The 6,099-nt window shown below is 43.8% G+C and overlaps 1 protein-coding gene across 3 annotated transcripts in view; it reads left to right on the top strand.

Annotated features, from left to right (window-relative positions):
- The window catches only part of LOC116991751 (UDP-glucuronosyltransferase 2C1-like), a 48,045-nt gene that overhangs the window by 35,177 nt on the left and 6,769 nt on the right, over positions 1 to 6,099 (top strand). The window contains exon 1 of one of the 3 annotated variants that reach the window (XM_033050668.1): positions 33 to 164. The exons of 1 other annotated variant lie outside the window; for it this stretch is intronic. The gene's annotated coding sequence lies outside the window, so the exon portion shown is untranslated. Of the gene's footprint in view, positions 1 to 32; positions 165 to 6,099 lie in introns of those variants that run through there. One more of the 3 variants, XM_033050667.1, reaches the window with a different exon arrangement.

Raw genomic sequence — 6,099 nt, 5'->3', positions numbered from 1 at the left:
GGGGGCGGCGTTTTGTTTTCTTGGAAGCGGTCGCAGAGTCAGTGTAGGAGATTTTTTCATTGGTAATTCAGCAGCGGGTGAAGGCACTGCAGCCGCGGGTTCAAGTCCCATCGCGGTCACATCTTTCTGACATTCAAATTACATCGAATTCACTGATACTCAAGGTATGTTAATTGAAAACACTTCCAAATTCTCCACCATCTCTGTGTTGTAACAATGCATGCTTTCTAATTACAGTTTCGGCAACGAATAGCAATATTTAATTTTCTTTTTAGTAATAATCGTAAACCATAAATGCGTTTTGAAATGAATTTTACTCAGATGCAAGCTAAGGAATGGGATAATTGTCAGCTGTTAATTGGATAATAATAATAAAATGTCCTGATTTTGTCCAATTAACAGCTGACAATCATCCCATTCCTTATCTTGCATCTGAGTAAAATTCATTTCAAAACGCATTTATGGTTTACGATTATTTAAATGGTAAATGTAGCTTCAGAAGCATTTTCTTTTTGCATGTTTAAACCCACCTGAGAACCATGGAAGATTTTGCAATTCTAATGATGGATTTTTCACTTTTAAAACTTTTTATATAACAAATTAATAAAGATAAAACATAATGCCTTACTTTTGATGAAATGCAGTGAGCAAACGCGATAATTCCCGATATTTTCTATCTTTATATCTCCACGACCAATGTTTGCTAACCACTTCCGCTGTTGTTGTCCCTTCAGCTCCCTCTTGTCTTTACCTTTGTTTTTCTTTATCTTCTGGACTCTAAAGTAAGATAACTGTGCCTCGCGGTCACCCCGACTGGCACAGTTATTTACAGCTCAAAAACGGACCGTTTTCGCGGTTTTTAACGGGTGTGAAAGTACGCGTTTCCAGGATCAATAACATTTACCGGAAGTGACGTTTGTACCCCAGTTAAATTTTACGTCCACGTGGGTGAGGATCTATGATCCAGTGACCTTTCGTGAAATCACCCTATTGCTTTTCCATTGACTTAACTCAAAAGTGTGATCGAGGACAGTCAGAAGCCCATAACTTTCTTAAAAATTAAGAGAACTGAAAGAAATTTTCAGTTATTATAGATTAAAGCATTCTGAAACAAACATGAAACAATCTTACTTGGATGACCTGAAATTAAAGAATATAATTAGTTAGTTACCTAATTGTAGATAATTACAAAATTCAATTACTAGATCTAAACATCTATCCATTTCTTAAGAAAAGGTTAACATTTTTAAATAGCCTAAGTGTTCAAATAACATTCACACAAGAATTCACAATATAACATGATTTTTAAATCTCATTGTCATGAATTTATAGGCCAAATGGAAGGAATTTAGTTTAATTCCCGTAAATTAATGGCCATTTTAATCATCTTGCAGTGGGTTTTTGTGAAACGCGATCGATTGGAACGTTGCGGTTTGCAGTGAATTTAAACCCCATTTCGCAACATGAAATTTAGGAAAGCCATCCTAAGAAGCAAGTTTATCTGTAAAAATATATGACTTACCTTGCTTCGTCCCGTACGTGAGATCCGTTCCGTTGCCTGTATAGACGGCGTTCTAGGTCGCTTTTTACTCCAGTGCTGAAATTGTTCCGCGGTTTAAAAAAAACAATTCCGAGTACGACAGTCGGAACAAATTTTCAGTATTAGGTAGAAGCCCGAGAAAGTATATCTCGGAGAGGCAGGAGAAAACGGTATTTTAATCCCGCCCCCCTCCTCAAAGGCGCCAAAGTCGCGCACACGACCAGTGGCAGAACTGCAGCGCCGCTGAAGGTGAGTTTTGTAACATACCTACCTTACTGCGCATGAGACCCAGGTTCAATCCTGACTATGGGTGCTCTCTGGACGGATTGTACGTTCTCCCAGTGACCTGCGTGGGTTTCCTTCGGCTGCTCCGGTTTCCTTCTACCCTCCAAAGACGTTCAGGTTTGGAGGTTAATTGGCCTGGTAACATTCTAAATTGTCCCTAATGTGTGTGGGATAGTGTCAGTGTGCGGGGATCGCTGGTCGGCATGGACTCGGTGGGCCGAAGGGCCTGTTTCCATGCTGTATCTCTGAACTAAACTAAGTTAAACTACCTTGTCCCCCCTTGTCCGATTTACATGTGAGACACCTCACGAGCTCTTCAACACTTTAATAACTTTCAATTCCTAGGTCCCCATTGCCTCAGTATGGACGATCAGTATATTCCACCGTTCCACGGTCTTTCTTGAACAGAAACTAAATCGGTTCTCCTCTACACTCTCCTCCACCTTCCGAAATCTGTCCTCACCATGTTGGCTCCTCTCTCTTTCTTCAAGTCTTATGTTTGGCACGGCGGCACAGTGAGATAGTGGTAGAGTTACTGCCTGACAGCGAATAGTGCCACGGGCTAGTAGAAATAGGAGGATATTGCAGATGAATACGTGGGTTGAAAAATGGTGCAAGGGGGAGGGATTCAAATTTCTAGGGCATTGGAACCAGTTCTGGGGGAGGTGGGACCAGTACAAACAGGTCTGCACCTGGGCTGGAATGGAACCAATGTCCTTGGGGGAGTGTTTGCTAGTGCTGTCGGGGAGGATTTAAACTAATGTGGCCGGGGGGTGGGGGGAAGAGCAGAGGGGTGTAAAATGAGGGTAGAAGCAATAGGTAGCAAGGTGAAAAGTTAAAGTGGCAGGCAGACAAATCCAGGGCAAAAATCAAAAAGGGCCACTTTTCAACATAATTGTATAAGGGGTAAGAGTGTTGTAAAAACAAGCCTGGAGGCTTTGTATCTTAATGCAAGGAGCATTCATAATAAGGTGGATGTTGAATGTGCAGATAGTTATTAATGAATATGATATCGTTGGGACCATGGAGACATGGCTCCAGGGTGACCAAGGCTGGGAGCTGAACATCCAGGGATATTCAATATTCAGGAGGGATAGACAGAAATGAAAAGGAGGTGGGGTAGCGTTGCTGGTTAGAGAGGAGATTAACGCAATAGAAAGGAAGGACATTAGCTTGGAGGATGTGGAATCGATATGGGTAGAGCTGCGAAACACTAAGGGGCAGAAAATGCTAGTGGGAGTTGTGTACAGGCCACCTAACAGTAGTAGTGGAGTTGGGGATGGCATCAAACAGGAAATTAGAAATGCGTGCAACAAAGGTAAATCAATTATAATGGGTGACTTCAATCTACATATAGTTTGGGTGAATCAAATTGGCAGGGGTGCTAAGGAAGAAGGATTTCTTGGAATGTATGCGGGATAGTTTTCTAAACCAACATGTAGAGGAACCAACGAGAGAGCAGGCTATTCTAGGCTGGGTATTGAGTAATGAGGAAGGGTTAGTTAGCAGTCTTGTTGTGTGTGGCCCCTTGGGCAAGAGTGACCATAATATGGTTGAGTTCTTCATTAGGATGGAGAGTGACATTATTAATTCAGAAACAAGGGTCCTGAACTTAAAGAAAGGTGACTTTGAGGGTATGAGACGTGAATTGGCCAAGATAGACTGGCAAATGATTCTTAAATGGTTGACGATGGATATGCAATGGAAGGCATTTAAAAACTGCATGGATGAATTACAACAATTGTTCATCCCAGTTTGGCAAAAGAATAAATCAGGGAAGGTAGTGCATCCGTGGATAACAAGGGAAATCAGGGACAGTATCAAAAAAAAATATGAAGCGTACAAATTAGCCAGAAAAAGCAGCCTACCAGAGGACTGAGAGAAATTCAGAGTCCAGCAGAGGAGGACAAAATGGAATGGGAAATTAGGAATTAGGAAAGGGAAAATAGATTATGAAAGAAAACTGGCAGGGAACATAAAAACTGACTGCAAAAGTTTTTATAGATATGTGAAGAGGAAAAGATTAGTTAAAACAAATGTAGGTCCCCTGCAGTCAGAAACAGGCGAATTGATCATGGGGAACAAGGACATGGCAGACCAATTGAATAACTACTTTGATTCTGTCTTCACTAAGGAAAACATATATAATCTGCCGGAAATAGCAAGGGACCGGGGGTTAAATGAGATGGAGGAACTGAGTGAAATCCAGGTTAGTGGTGTTAGGTAAATTGAATGGATTAAAGGCCGATAAATCCCCAGGGCCAGATAAATTGCATCCCAGAGTATTTAAGGAAGTAGCCGCAGAAATCGTGGATGCATTAGTGATAATTTTTCAAAACTCTTTAGATTCTGGAATAGTTCCTGAGGACTGGAAGGTAGCTAATGTAACCCCACTTTTTAAAAAGGGAGGGAGTGAGAAAACGGGGAATTACAGACCAGCTGGAAAGAACTATGGGAAATGGAAGCAAGCAAGATCAGCTTCATCATCAGAGCGACTTATGACGTGCTTCCATCACCAAAGTACCTCCATCAGTGGTACGGCGAGGATCCAACCTGTGCCCTCTGCCCAACTCCAGCGACCCTCAAACACATCATGGTAGGCTGCAAGACCAGCCTCACGCAAGGGAGATACACGTGGCGGCATAATCAGGTACTAAAAAGCCTGGCATCAGCCCTTGAGAACAGGCGGTGTGCGACCAACTCCTTGCCTCCGAGAGCAAGCAACCCCCCCCCCCCCTAAGGGCAACAACCTTTGTCCGAGAAGGCCAGAAAACATCTAAACATCCTTCCACCAGATCAGAAGAAGGAAACCTATGCAGGGCCCGTGACTGGAGGATGCTGGCGGACATCGGCCGACAACTAGTTTTTCCACCTGAAATTGCTTCCACCAACCTCAGGCCAGACTTGGTGTTCTGGTCCCCTTCACAGAAGACTGCTTGCATCATAGAGCTCACAGTTCCATGGGAGAACTCTGTTGAGGAGGCCTATGAGCGTAAGAAGCTGCGCTACGCAGAGCTTGCAGCAGAGGCAACGCAGCGTGGCTGGAACACCAAAGTCTATCCAGTTGAAGTGGGATGCAGAGGATTTGTTGCATCATCTACCATCAGACTGCTGAAGGAGCTTGGAATCCACGGTCAGCCTCTGCGGAAGACCATAAGATCACTCTCAGAGGAGGCTGAAAGAAGCAGCCGGTGGATTTGGCTCAAGCGGAAAGACCCATGCTGGGCCCCAAGTACGTCAGGGTGAATCTTTGGGACGGTTTGACACGGGACATGCGCTGAGGGCTGATCATCCTGCAGCGGGCCGCCCTTGTGGAGGGTGTATAGTGTTAAAAGGTCGAAACACCCAGTGATGCAAGGGTACACTACTGATGATGTGTTCTGTGCCCAACTGTCCTGAAGGTTACCCATGCCAAGATATCCATATCCCCCCCCCGCCTCCCACCGATGTTGAGCGTCTACCACTCTCAACAATCAACGAATGTCATGAAATGCTTCCCACCTATTGACACAAGGGACTTCTTAACATCTTGTCCTGCGTATTTGATTCTAACATCGGTGGTGGGGAAAATTCTGGAGTCAGTTATTAAAGATGGGATAGCAGCACATTTGGAAAGTGGTGAATTCATTGGACAAAGTCAGCATGGATTTATGAAAGGTAAATCATGTCTGACGAATCTTATCGAATTTTTCGAGGATGTAACTAGTATGTAACTAGAACCAGTGGATGTCTTATATCTGGACTTTCAGAAGGCTTTCGACAAGGTCCCACATAAGAGATTAGTATACAAACTTAAAGCACACGGTATTGGGGGTTCAGTATTGATGTGGATAGAGAACTGGCTGGCAGACAGGAAGCAAACAGTAGGAGTAAACGGGTCCTTTTCAGAATGGCAGGCAGTGACTAGTGGGGTACCGCAAGGCTCAGTGCTGGGACCCCAGCTATTTACAATATATATTAATGATCTGGATGAGGGAATTGAATGCAACATCTCCAAGTTTGCGGATGACACGAAGCTGGGGGGCAGTGTTAGCTGTGAGGAGGATGCTAGGAGGCTGCAAGGTGACTTGGATAGGTTGGGTGAGTGGGCAAATGCAAGGCAGATGCAGTATAATGTGGATAAATGTGAGTTTATCCACTTTGGTGGCAAAAACAGGAAAGTAGACTATTATCTGAATGGTGGCCGATTAGGAAAAGGGGAGATGCAACGAGACCTGGGTGTCATGGTACACCAGTCATTGAAAGTAGGAATGCAAATAGTGAAGAAGGCGAAT

Source organism: Amblyraja radiata, chromosome 34 (assembly GCF_010909765.2).
Source record: "Amblyraja radiata isolate CabotCenter1 chromosome 34, sAmbRad1.1.pri, whole genome shotgun sequence".
NCBI lineage: Eukaryota > Metazoa > Chordata > Chondrichthyes > Rajiformes > Rajidae > Amblyraja > Amblyraja radiata.
Note: the sequence above shows the minus strand (reverse complement) of the source record. Positions and strands in the feature narration are given on the sequence as shown.